Genomic DNA, 15,916 nt, shown 5'->3' with positions numbered 1-15,916 from the left:
ATCGCTATTAACCTACTTCGTGTTGAATTTTCATAATTGTTAAGCCTAACAAAAATTTTTTTTAATAATAATCGTCGCTATTGTATCGTTAAAAATTATTTTAAAATTATTTTATTGCTCACGAAACAAACAACCACTCATAATTGGAAAATTAAGTCTCGTTTAAATACTGGCCTCCCTTCAATGGTCGAGTTGTTGATGCCAGCTAAAACACGTAAATATTTAATAAAAATAATATTAAAGTAGCCCAGATATAGTCAAATATTGTAATGCCACATCACTAGCCGACGTTTGAAATTTGCCGACTAGAACGGTCGGTTAACCGATGTGACGATTAATCGGGGGGTCGGATAATCGATGCTGTACAGGGTTGTTGTACATTTTAAACGTTTCTCACCATAGCTGTAAAAATCTAAATTTGCTAAACTTAATAGATTGTCCGTCATTTGTTTTCTAACTAATTCGTCTTAAGACCAGATGTCCACGGAAATTTCCAAAATTTACAATTTTTCGGTCGCTCTCGTTGAACTGAAAAAATTTCTGTTTATATTACGTCTAATATTACGAAGAAATCAGTCCCCACTGTACTCGGCAGTGGGTCGGTTAAGGTTTTGTTTAAGCAAAATTCCGGCTCTTTCAGCAGAGTTTTATTTATGTCCCTAATTCCCTAATCGCTTAATTATTTAACTACTACTTAAATAGAAATAAGTCGAAAGCGGTTACTTCGTACTCGAATATTTGTAGTCTCGGGAAAAAAGTGGAAAGACAAATTTTTATGACCACGGATACATAAATCGGAAATTTAAGGAAAATAAATTCTAGAGATTTTTCTGTACCTCGTGCATCTCTCTCATTCATTAAATTTATTTGTAAATGATGCTGTCAAAGTAACGGTTAATTTTTTAACATTGTACAAGAATTGTACACGTTTTTTTTACATCCCCTTTTGTACGGGACATACGAAATCGTAATATCACTGGTTTAACATTGAAATCTGTAAGTAATATAAAATGGGAGAGCGGAATAAAAATATCAAATATTTTAATGGATTTTTTTTAAAACTCCTGTCAACTATACAAAACTATCGTAAAAACATACCAGTAAATTCTCATCGGTTGGGTTGTTATAAATCTACTCATGACTCGCATAATGGGTCGAGGGCGGCCAAATATCTAGCGGGCGAGGCGGCTAACAGGCCAGAATCGGTCCTGGATAAAATTGGATGCGTTATACGTGTAGCATCCACTTAAGGTCCTAGGCTTCCACCAGCTAAAGCAGGTGAGATTGATGCTCTGTAAAGTGCATGCACAAATCTGGTGTTTGGATGCTGACAATACAGCGCTTCCATTCGCCACGAATATTCGAATATACAATAGCAATCTTATCTTTTTTTTCACGTTAGTATAGAAATTTGTAATAAGATACATAATGCGGTTATAATAAAATATTGTGCGATTATTTTCATATAATTAAAATTAATATGTATTTATTTTTTAAAAAATACAAGGGAAGCGGCGTTTCAACCGCTTCCAATGACGGCACGCCACTGGACGATAATGTAGTCGCCACATATAGTGTCTCAGTTTGCCAATGACTTTATTCACAGCGAAGCATTATTCGCATGCACTTTCCAACGACACTTCCGCACCTAAATCTCATAGAACATGCGTGAGATGCTCTGGGCAGACGAGTTGCATCCAGTGTGTCTTCAAAAACACTGTAGGAGAATCAGTATGATCTTGTTTCAAGTAGAGACTTTTTTCTCGACACATCTAATAAATCAGATGTGTCGAGAGAAAAGTCTCTACTTGAAACAAGATCATACTGTTAAAACGTTATAACTAGCATCAACAATTAGTGTGCAGTGTGGTTGTGTGTGTGCAGGAGGCAGCCATACACTATTAATCATCTTCTGTGAAAGAAGATCTATGATACCACTCACTAATTTTACTTGGTTTCGGTTTAATAAAATTTTAGTAAACTTTTTGCTTTTCAATTGTTTTGTTATGTGAAGAATACCATGTTTGCTCGTAAGTTAAATTCACACTATTCTGAACAGAACATCTTCAGTTATACGCGGAATTAATGGTTGTTCTTATATTTTGGAATTTAGAAATATCCTTAATAAAAGCGGGAAACTTTATATTTGTTATGAGCGAATTGTATTATTTACTCGTTGAGATCAGTTTTTGGCCTGTAATAAATAAGTTTTTAATAAATAATGAATGCGTGTTTATTTCTAACCCACATTAATTAAACATTGCGTCTGTACATTGTGTTAATTCATTGCTTCCTGTTTGATGCAACCGTTCAGAGGTAGAAACGAGTTGCATTACCTTCTCGGCTGTTATGACATATTATATAAAAATAACTTTTATATTATCATAAGGCTGGGTAGAGGCAAGCCGTCAAGTAAGCGAGCAAACGAACGAACAATTTAACAAAGAGAACAAGTTTATTATATTATTTATTTTTATGAAATTTATGAAAATCTGGACCTTATTTAGATGAAGAAAATTCGGAAAACTTCACATCTGTTCTCGACTTTCATGTTTCTAACTTCTTTCTCGAGATTAACGAAATATACACAGGCAGAAGACAGGTTATGACTGTCCGAAATTTATAGATTTACAATTTTTCTAATTGCATTCCTATAATTTTTCTAGATACAAATGAAATTGACACAAATGAAAGACGATTACGTATGGGAGGCAACACCATAATTGGAAATGGTACAATAAGCTGAAAATGTTCAATGACGACGATGATATATATGAGTAAAATTTTCATTAAGTCTACCCATGACGAGATACGACACATGAGCACTCGTATCTTCCCACCCCTCGACTCGTAATCACCAAAATTAGTGACAATGCTCTTTATATACAGGTTACCATTTCAAATTTCGTTTCTAAATCTTTACCCTATCCTAAAATATTAAACGAAACTAACGCCAACACATACAAACACATATCCATAGAATTTTTCCCGTCACCATCATACTGGGTTCAGGAAGTCTCAAAACATTCACCTCCAATTTCGACACCAATACATTCCCTTGTTACATGCATGTAACAGCTGGGAAATTATAAGTCGATGTTGGACTTATTTCTTATCCTACTTATTCTGCAATAGTCCCGCTTTAGTGTGGGAAAAGTAGTGTTTACCCCGAGATGGTGAGGAGAAATCACATGGTCTTTGTTTGTACAAAGGAACGAGGAGTAAATATTAACGACAAGAGAAATATGCAGTTTTAAAATATGCTTAATTCTGCTTATTATTCTCGTGTAAATTGACAATATAAATAAATAGAACGAATAAAACTAATTTTATTCGTTTTATGTATTTACACTTAAGCGTATAAACATCCAAATAAAATATTCTTTCTTCATTGCATAATACACTACATGTACAGTACAATATCTTAATTAATACGTGCTCTTTATTCATTCACATTCTTTGAACGTTTTAAAATTAACCATCTAAAGTCATAAATATAACATAATCGATTTTATAATTACATTACCATAAAACGTTAATTTTCTATTATGTCAATCAATATTCGCATATTTTCAACGTAGCTAATTAAAACATAAACAAACCAAGGGATAAAGTATTAACCTTGCGTGGATAATAGTTACGTGGAACATCGAGGAAACGAAGAGAAATTTTAATTTTATTCTTTTGAGTCTACCGGTCAGTATAAATCTATTAAATACTCATGGAATATTCTATTTTGGACGCAATTCGTCCGTATCTAAACGTTTTACGCGTCATTGGTGTATTTATACCCAAGCGCCAGGATTATTTATGGGTTAAAGCGCTTCTATTTAATACGTACTTTATAACGATAATTTCTATTTTCGTCTTTTATCCGGATCAATTATCAAAGATTTTTATAAATTTGCATATTGACGAATTCTGTGGCATTCCCGTTGCTTGGGATATCTACGGTACCCATTCACGCTTCGTATTATTCGGTGCACTTTTAATTTCTCCGTTATTTCTTTACCTGTATAATACAAATGCATTTCAAATAATTAAGGCAATGAAAATCCTGGACGAAAACGTAAAATACGCAAAGAAAATTTTTCCAAAATTACTGCACTATCAAGACTTAGTTTTAATTTATTTCACCTTGGTCCAAATATTTGTGTGTTTGTTATTTGGCACTTTGTACGTGTATTACAGGAACGTTTACGGATACTCTAAATTATTCTGGCAAGAAAGCTTCTGTACCTTTCATTTATTATTCGGCATTTTCACCAACGTTAGCGTCATTTGTTACGGCACGGGATTCATTGGGATTCTTAGTTACATCTGTATTCAATTATTAGACACATTTATTATAGACATAAAGGAAAAAATACAAAGCGAAGAAATTAATAGCAAGACATCGCAACTGGAACTGTCGTCCATTGTATATTTTATTAAAAAGAACGATAAAATATTCAAAACAATTCAGGCTTTGTTGATAACAATTTTCATTCCCATAATCAGCATTGTAAGTATATATGTGGTACTTTACGTATCGTTTACAATAGAATATCTGTTGATATGCTTTGCAATCTTTTGGCTGTGGATTGTTACAGTAATATATTTTCTTTACTTGACAAGAATTCCTTCGAACGTAAGTTACTTTCATTTTACAGAAAATTTGTTAATTTTATCTCTTCTAAACCATATAAATAGTTTAACGACAATTATATAATTAATACATTTCAGATGGAACGGTTTTTCACTTGCATAATGGACATTTATTTCCTTGACGATGACAATAACAGAATCGTAAATATTCTTTCTTAACTTATAAATTGAATATTTTACTTCGATTTTCACTAAAATATGTCTGATTTTTACTACATTTTAAATCAAAACTCTCATAACGACAGTACAATGAAATGTGTTTTCTTTGTTTTCAGACGGAAGTATTAATGTCCATATCGAGAGGCGAAGTGGGATTCAGAAGCAACAATTTCTTTTTCTTCGACAAGCAAGCGGTTTTAAGTGTAAGTTTAATATCTCATATACTATTTTATAATACGGTATATATTGTTTCTACTATTGTTTAAATATTGATATAATATTTTCTATAAAAGTGTATTTTGTTTCAGTACACTGTCGAATTCATCACACAATTAATTGCATTTTCGATAATAAGAAGTAAATCCACCACAAATTAGTAGGTATCCACCGGATATTTGACTGATTCAATTGACAGATAATAATTGAAAAATTCAGTTCGATGCACTACGTCAACTGCAGCAATATTGCAGATTTTGAAATTAGACGTGATGTTCATATTGTGAAATCAACAGTGATTTTACGTCATCATTTTCAATGCCCGTATGCGGAGAGAGTTGAGGCTGGAGTAGATTTTCAACGGCTTCGTCTACTGCAAAGGAATTCAAACGTTAAGTTGATTGTAAGAAAGTTCTTTGTTAATTATTATGGATTCATCAAAATGCAAAGATGCATTTTACTGTGAAAGAAGAAACTGGGATGTTTTTATGAGTTACGACAACGCAATTTTTCCGCGCATTTAGAGTTTCTTTTAACTTCACATACGAAGAACAATGCATCAGTTATAGAAAATGAGTATTCGAGACAATTGAAAAACAAGGGATATAACTATATCTTCTTATAGCAGGAAACAGTTGGCAGAAATTGACAGCCCTCTCGTCTGCAACTGCGATAAAATATTGGAAAGAAGAGTTAAGAAAACTGTTTAATATATTTTAAAGCGATTCGTTTATAATCATTAATTAAATAATATTAAACACAGGAGAATGGCATCGCTGTCACATAAGTGGGAGTCACATTTGTAGGGAAATGGAATACCAAACGAATGCCATTGTTCTTAAATGTTCACTAGCAGAAAACAAACTGTACATAAACTTTGCACCGTTCTCAGCAAAACCTCTGTTCGTTGCTCACAGAATAAAGAAATTCGTTCGGCATCGGCTAAGGATGCATGTAAATATGTTGATCTGTGACAGAAATTCCAACATTGTAACAAAGTCAAAGCCGAACCAGATGTGCTTATCGCACTTTTGTGCTCGGAAGGAAAATGTAGATGATCTGTCATCTTTGTGATTTTTTAATATACAGTACAAGATGTGTAATAGATAAAAGTTTATACTACTGCAATTACTTTAAAACTCACTTTCTGTAATAGGAAACAACAATTCTACTTTTTAATTGTTTATTAGAGTCGGCATCTCGTCTACCGCGTTTGTACGTTTTATCACGAGTAATATATAAGAGAAAATACATAGATAATAGTGATGTACAAATAGAACGAGTAAAGGCACTTAGTACTGGGATATCAGTTATCAAATTATACTTTAATAGATATGAGAGAATTGTTTTTTATGTACAGATTATAAGTAAAATAATGTATGTATAGGCGTTATTGTTGTTAAAATATTAAGTGTTAATAAAACAATCGATATCTTGTATGATTAAAAACCGTATTTTAGTGTATTATCTTCGAATAAATCTGCCGAAATAAATTACGTAGAGACGTCTGAAAATATTGTCTACAGAAATTATAAAAAACAAAATGTTACAACTTAATCTCTTTACATAAGCCGTAGTCTGGTTTAAAATAAACGGTTTGTTAACGGGAATATAGGCGATGTCTAACAAAAATTTCTTGTACTTAGTACGTACAATTTCCAGATACATTGTAGCTAGCATTTCATTCTATTGTAAATCGTTTGTTTTTTAAAAGAAGTCTAGCAACGAGTTAAGTAACTTTCCCGGCGAAAAACACCAAGACACACTAGCATAAAAGTGAAATCGTGCAGCGCCATTTGTTATGAGATTTTTTTAAAATAGTTGTTATATTATTAAGTTTTATGAAATAACAAAAAAATTAATTCATCAATGTCTATTAAGATCCTATTATGCTTTTTATATAAAACGAGTTTATACGCATATATTGTACAAACTCTAGCGACATTAAATCATACAAGAAACCAACTCACTCATTGTTTAAAAAGTTTCTTTATTATCTTTTGGTTTGTCAAAGGCCTAAGCCTCATCAGTCTGGCCTGATTTGACATTTGAATACGTACAACGGAATCATTAATCATTAAAATTACAAAATTATCTTATAAAAGGTATGTACAGAGAATGTATACAAATAAAGTAATCAAGCATCAATATTACAGTGTGATTTGATGAATTACGATATAATACAAGCAATAAAATCTAAAAACAACGGTAAACTGTAGTTAAAATTAACTTTAAATACTAAAATGCAAATATTAAAACAAAAATACCTTTAACAATGTGAAAATAAAAATAATCATTCGGATTTAAAATATACTAAGACGATAATGGAGAACTAAACAAGGCGGTTAGAATAAATTACGTATACTATATCTTTTTGTATACTGTATAAGGAAATTTTAGAAAAAAATAAACATAAAATAACTGTGTTTAATTAACACATTACATGGTTTAATATATTTATTTATAAAGATGTCTGTATTGTTTCTATGAATACTAACATGTAAAATATTAATAGTGTTGTGAGATTCTCTCTCAATATCGAATTTTAAATCAGAGTGGATGAGTTAGCGCAGGTGAGTATTGCGTTAGTGTCGGTTAAATAGGAGTCATATACAGGTAGACAATCATCAACGTATGTATTATAAAAAATTATACCTCTTATAGTACTTAGAACATTATCTGGCTCAATACAAAGTTCATCAAGTTTGAGACCAATACAGGAGCCCATAAATATACCACGGTCACAATTCAGATTATGTAAAGTATTAATAATGAACTGCTTTGTAGTAGAAGGGTACATGTTTTTGACGTCAAGACTCATTATTCTATACTTTTCTTTAACAGTAATATTTTTAATATTAGTTAGTAGTTCTTCAGAGTATGGATCATATGGTATTTCAATGTAATTATCTGGATTAGTAATATTATTTAAAACTGANAAGAAAAAGAAATTGTTGCTTCTGAACCCCACTTCGGCTCTCGATATGGACATTAATACTTCTGTCTGAAAACAAAGAAAACACATTTCATTGTACTGTCGTTATGAGAGTTTTGATTTAAAATGTAATAAAAATCAGACATATTTTAATGAAAATCGAAGTAAAATATTTAATTTTTAAATTATGAAAGAATATTTACGATTTTGTTATTGTCATCGTCAAGGAAATAAATGTCCATTATGTAAGTGAAAAACCGTTCCATCTGAAATGTGTTAATAATATAATTCTCGTTAAACAATTTATAAGTTTAAAAGACAGACAATTCACAAATTTTATGTAAAATGAAAGTAACTTACGTTCGAAGGAATTCTTGTCAAGTAAAGAAAATATATTACTATAACAATCCACAGCCAAAAGATTGCAAAGCATATCAACAGATATTCGTATGTAAACGATACGTAAAGTACCATATATATAATCGCAATGCTGATTATGGGAATGAAAACTGTTATCAACAAAGCCTCAATAGTTTCGAATATTTTATCGACGCTTTTAATAAAATATACGATCGACGACAGTTCCAGTAGCGATGTCTTGCTATTAACTTTTTTCCTTTGTATTTTTTCCTTTATGTCTATAATAAATGTGTCTAACAATTGAATACAGATGAAAGTAAGAATCCAAAGAAAACCCGTGCTATAACAAATGACGCTGACGTTGGTAAAAACGCCAAATATAAAATGAAAGGTACAGAAACTTTCTTGCCAGAATAATTTAGAATATCCGTAAGAGTTCCTGTAATACACGTACAAAGTGCCAAATAACAAACACACAAATACTTGGACCAAGCTGAAATAAATTAAAACTAAGTCTTGATAATGCAGTAATTTTGGGACATTTTCTTTGCGTATTTTAAGTTTTCGTCCAGGATTTTGATCGCCTTTATTATGTGAAATGCATTTGTATTAAACAGGTAAAGAAATAACGGAGAAATTAAAAGTGCCTCGAATAATAGGAAGCGTAAATGCGTTCCGTAGATATCCCACACAACGGGTATGCCACAGAATTCATCAATGTGCAAATTTATAAAATCTTTGATAATTGATCCGGATAAAAGACGAAAATACAAAGTATTGTTATAAAGTATGTATTAAACAGAAGCGCTTTAACCCATAAATAATCCTGGCGCTTGGGTATAAATACTCCAATGACGCGTAAAATGTTCAGATAAGGACGAATTGCATCCAAAAGAGAATATTCCATGAATAGATTTGGTTGCTTTTCTATTGATTGTTAACCTGTGAAAAAAAGACTGACGTTATCTCTTGGTCTCCTCGATGTTCTTGGTATTTTCATTATTCACTATCCCATAATATATCACTAAACGCTCAGAGGTAATTTCTTAATTTGTTTACATATTAATTGCATATATTGATTGATATAATGGAATATTAACTTCCTTAATGGTAATATAATTTTAAAATCCATTATGTTATATTTATCATTTTGGATGGTGAATGTTAAAAGTTTGAAAGAATGCAAGCATGAATAAGGCTGTGTACACACTAAGCGTTTTTAAACGCGCGTTAGCTCGGCGTTCGACGAGCGTTTAGCGGAGCGTGCGCACTGGCTCGGTTTGGAAATGGATGTGGAAGTGATTGCTTGTGTGTGGCTCCTCTATTGTCGCTATAAAAGACGACGGCAGAGGCAAAGAGAATTTTGGGTGCACCCAATATTACGAGATAGACTGACGCATGAAATGTTTGCGACGTTGTATCCAAAACTACGACAATATGAACCTAAGTTTTTTAATTTTAATTATTTTAGAATGTCTATAAAATCATTTGACGACTTACTCCATATTATAAAAGTAGATATTACCCAAAAGCGCGCGATCGAATATACAGCAAAATGGCGGCGTAAATCTAGAAGCGCTCGGCTAACGCCCGCAAAACGCGCGTTTTAACAAAAATCTATAAACGCGCGTTTAACGCGCGCTTGGCCAAAAGCGCGCATTTGAGTGTGTACGGCTACATAGAACTCTTGGTTCTTTAAAACGCGCGTTAAACGCGCGTTTAAAAGCACGCGTTTAACGCGCGTTGAAAAACGCCTAGTGTGTACAGGGTCTTAAACGCGCGTTAAACGTTCGTTTAAAAGCGCGCGTTTAACGCGCGTTGAAAAACGCCTAGTGTGTACAGGCTCTAAAGAACACACATTAATTATAGATCATGTTGTAGTACATCAAAACTAATGCTATAGGCCATCATTTATAAAATTGATATTAGTCTGGACATTTTCCAGACCGATTCCCTAAAAGCAGTTCGTCGCTTTCCATAGAAATAGGCTTAATAATTTTAATAATCCCAGAATTTCCTTATTATTAATATTATAATCATTCAGAAAGGATATTTTAAAACTCTTCACTTGCGGTTGTAGTGTATGTAGTGAGTGGCCGGTTGGCCGAGCGGTCAAGGCTGCAGCTTATCACTCTGGGTGACCCGGGGTCAAATTCCTGGGGATTATTTGATCCGGACGGGTCAAATAATCCCCAGCAATTTTTCGGGAGGTGGTCCGTTCGGATATGTCGGGCCCCATTCCTCAACACCCGGCTGCCCCATTGTGGGCCTGGCCGAACTCATAATGGGCTTGCCAAAAATAGGCCCTCTTAGTGCCCACAGGGTGGAAAAAGTTTTAAAAAAAGTGTCAGCTTGATGAAGTTCCGGCAGTGAGTGGAAAGAGAACGAGAACTTTTAATCTACTTATAAAAACATGGACTTGAAGAATGTAACTGTTGCCGAATTTGGAAACAAGACAACAGGGACAAAGACAGAACTTTTCGAAATGTACACAAGCTTAAAACAATAAGTACAAACTGACGTTTTACAGTTGTCGGCTTTCGTTTTCGATCTTTTAACAGAATTACGAGGACAACAATTTACTTTTAATTACTCAACTTCAAGTAAAGAATAAGAAACGGCACGGTAAGTATCTGATTGCATCGTTATGCTTAATGGTCGCGTGTTTTTGAAATGTGCCATTACTACAAGAAAGTAGAGACGAATTTTTGGAACCACATATGAAACTTTTCGTGGACGATAGCGGTGGCGTGCCGTGACATTTGATGATAGGGAAGCCGTGTTTCTGTGAGACGCCGACTACCAGGGGCAATCAGTCAGCGACGGTCTAGGGTCCATTCGTATTCGTGTTCGATAATACAGTAAAAACCGCAAACTTCTCTAAATGTATTTTTAAATAATAGATTATTTAACTTACTTAATAAATAAGCAAGTTCAATATAATTACCTCTGTTATATTAAATTCAATATATTCCCTACGCCCTCTAAATGCCAATTCTTGTTTCCATAACATTTATTAATTTAAATACTGTATAATATATCTATTAGCCGTAACTTTGTTATAATTTTCAATACTTATTTGATATTGTTTACTAATGTTAAATTGTATTCCGCTTTGATTTCCAATTTGCTTCAATTTTAAGAAAGAATCGATGGAGACTTACGATTTCGTGTCTTTAGCCAGCTTTACTCGAATTATTTAAATCGTCAAAGCCATTCTCATTCCACACACTAATTTCATTTGAAAATAATTGGCAAGGCCGACAAAACAATTTTTGCATTTCTATGCATCCATAAAGCCATTTTACGTCTTCATAAATTTTATGGTGAAAATGCCGAACAAATTTTTTTCGACGTATTTATATTTAATTTAGGCATTGGTCTATCTCTATTAATAATGTTTTCTTATTCATTACATGGTCTCCAGCCAAAACTTTTTAAAATAAATTTTCAATATCACAATTACATTCCGAATCGCTAGCCATAAGGGCTAAAATTAAAAATAAAATTATAAAAGCTTACTTGTTAAAATAAAATGTGTGATAAATATACAATTATACATACCTGGTACAAAATATTCAATTGTACGAATATACTTTTAAAGAAAATTACAGTAGAGCATCGATTATCCGACTCAATTGGGGGCTCAGGTTGGTGAGATAACTGAAAAAAATCGGATAACCGAAAAGTAGGAAAAAAATACATTATTAGTATAGTATATTAGGATATTAGTATATCCCATGTAATTAGTATATTAGTATATCGCTATTAACCAACTTCGCGTTGAATTTTCATCGATGTTAAGCCTAACAAATTTTTTTTAATAATAATCGTCGCTATTGTATCGTTAAAAATTATTTTAAAATTATTTTATTGCTCACGAAACAAACAACCACTCATAATTGGAAAATTAAGTCTCGTTTAAATACTGGCCTCCCTTCAATGGTCGAGTTGTTGATGCCAGCTAAAACACGTAAATATTTAATAAAAATAATATTAAAGTAGCCCAGATATAGTCAAATATTGTAATGCCACATCACTAGCCGACGTTTGAAATTTGCCGACTAGAACGGTCGGTTAACCGATGTGACGATTAATCGGGGGGTCGGATAATCGATGCTGTACAGGGTTGTTGTACATTTTAAACGTTTCTCACCATAGCTGTAAAAATCTAAATTTGCTAAACTTAATAGATTGTCCGTCATTTGTTTTCTAACTAATTCGTCTTAAGACCAGATGTCCACGGAAATTTCCAAAATTTACAATTTTTCGGTCGCTCTCGTTGAACTGAAAAAATTTCTGTTTATATTACGTCTAATATTACGAAGAAATCAGTCCCCACTGTACTCGGCAGTGGGTCGGTTAAGGTTTTGTTTAAGCAAAATTCCGGCTCTTTCAGCAGAGTTTTATTTATGTCCCTAATTCCCTAATCGCTTAATTATTTAACTACTACTTAAATAGAAATAAGTCGAAAGCGGTTACTTCGTACTCGAATATTTGTAGTCTCGGGAAAAAAGTGGAAAGACAAATTTTTATGACCACGGATACATAAATCGGAAATTTAAGGAAAATAAATTCTAGAGATTTTTCTGTACCTCGTGCATCTCTCTCATTCATTAAATTTATTTGTAAATGATGCTGTCAAAGTAACGGTTAATTTTTTAACATTGTACAAGAATTGTACACGTTTTTTTTACATCCCCTTTTGTACGGGACATACGAAATCGTAATATCACTGGTTTAACATTGAAATCTGTAAGTAATATAAAATGGGAGAGCGGAATAAAAATATCAAATATTTTAATGGATTTTTTTTAAAACTCCTGTCAACTATACAAAACTATCGTAAAAACATACCAGTAAATTCTCATCGGTTGGGTTGTTATAAATCTACTCATGACTCGCATAATGGGTCGAGGGCGGCCAAATATCTAGCGGGCGAGGCGGCTAACAGGCCAGAATCGGTCCTGGATAAAATTGGATGCGTTATACGTGTAGCATCCACTTAAGGTCCTAGGCTTCCACCAGCTAAAGCAGGTGAGATTGATGCTCTGTAAAGTGCATGCACAAATCTGGTGTTTGGATGCTGACAATACAGCGCTTCCATTCGCCACGAATATTCGAATATACAATAGCAATCTTATCTTTTTTTTCACGTTAGTATAGAAATTTGTAATAAGATACATAATGCGGTTATAATAAAATATTGTGCGATTATTTTCATATAATTAAAATTAATATGTATTTATTTTTTAAAAAATACAAGGGAAGCGGCGTTTCAACCGCTTCCAATGACGGCACGCCACTGGACGATAATGTAGTCGCCACATATAGTGTCTCAGTTTGCCAATGACTTTATTCACAGCGAAGCATTATTCGCATGCACTTTCCAACGACACTTCCGCACCTAAATCTCATAGAACATGCGTGAGATGCTCTGGGCAGACGAGTTGCATCCAGTGTGTCTTCAAAAACACTGTAGGAGAATCAGTATGATCTTGTTTCAAGTAGAGACTTTTTTCTCGACACATCTAATAAATCAGATGTGTCGAGAGAAAAGTCTCTACTTGAAACAAGATCATACTGTTAAAACGTTATAACTAGCATCAACAATTAGTGTGCAGTGTGGTTGTGTGTGTGCAGGAGGCAGCCATACACTATTAATCATCTTCTGTGAAAGAAGATCTATGATACCACTCACTAATTTTACTTGGTTTCGGTTTAATAAAATTTTAGTAAACTTTTTGCTTTTCAATTGTTTTGTTATGTGAAGAATACCATGTTTGCTCGTAAGTTAAATTCACACTATTCTGAACAGAACATCTTCAGTTATACGCGGAATTAATGGTTGTTCTTATATTTTGGAATTTAGAAATATCCTTAATAAAAGCGGGAAACTTTATATTTGTTATGAGCGAATTGTATTATTTACTCGTTGAGATCAGTTTTTGGCCTGTAATAAATAAGTTTTTAATAAATAATGAATGCGTGTTTATTTCTAACCCACATTAATTAAACATTGCGTCTGTACATTGTGTTAATTCATTGCTTCCTGTTTGATGCAACCGTTCAGAGGTAGAAACGAGTTGCATTACCTTCTCGGCTGTTATGACATATTATATAAAAATAACTTTTATATTATCATAAGGCTGGGTAGAGGCAAGCCGTCAAGTAAGCGAGCAAACGAACGAACAATTTAACAAAGAGAACAAGTTTATTATATTATTTATTTTTATGAAATTTATGAAAATCTGGACCTTATTTAGATGAAGAAAATTCGGAAAACTTCACATCTGTTCTCGACTTTCATGTTTCTAACTTCTTTCTCGAGATTAACGAAATATACACAGGCAGAAGACAGGTTATGACTGTCCGAAATTTATAGATTTACAATTTTTCTAATTGCATTCCTATAATTTTTCTAGATACAAATGAAATTGACACAAATGAAAGACGATTACGTATGGGAGGCAACACCATAATTGGAAATGGTACAATAAGCTGAAAATGTTCAATGACGACGATGATATATATGAGTAAAATTTTCATTAAGTCTACCCATGACGAGATACGACACATGAGCACTCGTATCTTCCCACCCCTCGACTCGTAATCACCAAAATTAGTGACAATGCTCTTTATATACAGGTTACCATTTCAAATTTCGTTTCTAAATCTTTACCCTATCCTAAAATATTAAACGAAACTAACGCCAACACATACAAACACATATCCATAGAATTTTTCCCGTCACCATCATACTGGGTTCAGGAAGTCTCAAAACATTCACCTCCAATTTCGACACCAATACATTCCCTTGTTACATGCATGTAACAGCTGGGAAATTATAAGTCGATGTTGGACTTATTTCTTATCCTACTTATTCTGCAATAGTCCCGCTTTAGTGTGGGAAAAGTAGTGTTTACCCCGAGATGGTGAGGAGAAATCACATGGTCTTTGTTTGTACAAAGGAACGAGGAGTAAATATTAACGACAAGAGAAATATGCAGTTTTAAAATATGCTTAATTCTGCTTATTATTCTCGTGTAAATTGACAATATAAATAAATAGAACGAATAAAACTAATTTTATTCGTTTTATGTATTTACACTTAAGCGTATAAACATCCAAATAAAATATTCTTTCTTCATTGCATAATACACTACATGTACAGTACAATATCTTAATTAATACGTGCTCTTTATTCATTCACATTCTTTGAACGTTTTAAAATTAACCATCTAAAGTCATAAATATAACATAATCGATTTTATAATTACATTACCATAAAACGTTAATTTTCTATTATGTCAATCAATATTCGCATATTTTCAACGTAGCTAATTAAAACATAAACAAACCAAGGGATAAAGTATTAACCTTGCGTGGATAATAGTTACGTGGAACATCCAGGAAACGAAGAGAAATTTTAATTTTATTCTTTTGAGTCTACCGGTCAGTATAAATCTATTAAATACTCATGGAATATTCTATTTTGGACGCAATTCGTCCGTATCTAAACGTTTTACGCGTCATTGGTGTATTTATACCCAAGCGCCAGGATTATTTATGGGTTAAAGCGCTTCTATTTAATACGTA

The 15,916-nt window shown here is 32.8% G+C and overlaps 1 long non-coding RNA gene across 1 annotated transcript; it reads left to right on the top strand.

Moving 5' to 3' along the window:
* The first annotated feature begins 4,552 nt into the window (after nucleotides 1-4,552).
* Nucleotides 4,553-5,552, top strand: LOC111639566. The gene is made up of 3 exons (XR_002759105.1): nucleotides 4,553-4,630; nucleotides 4,726-4,788; nucleotides 4,923-5,552. It is a non-coding gene; the product is annotated as an uncharacterized LOC111639566 (long non-coding RNA).
* Nucleotides 5,553-15,916: the final 10,364 nt, after the last annotated feature.

The sequence above is a fragment of the Centruroides sculpturatus genome, unplaced genomic scaffold (genome assembly GCF_000671375.1).
Source record: "Centruroides sculpturatus isolate CEXI.00-Female unplaced genomic scaffold, Cexi_2.0 scaffold974, whole genome shotgun sequence".
NCBI classification, from domain to species: Eukaryota; Metazoa; Arthropoda; class Arachnida; order Scorpiones; family Buthidae; genus Centruroides; species Centruroides sculpturatus.
Note: the sequence above shows the minus strand (reverse complement) of the source record. Positions and strands in the feature narration are given on the sequence as shown.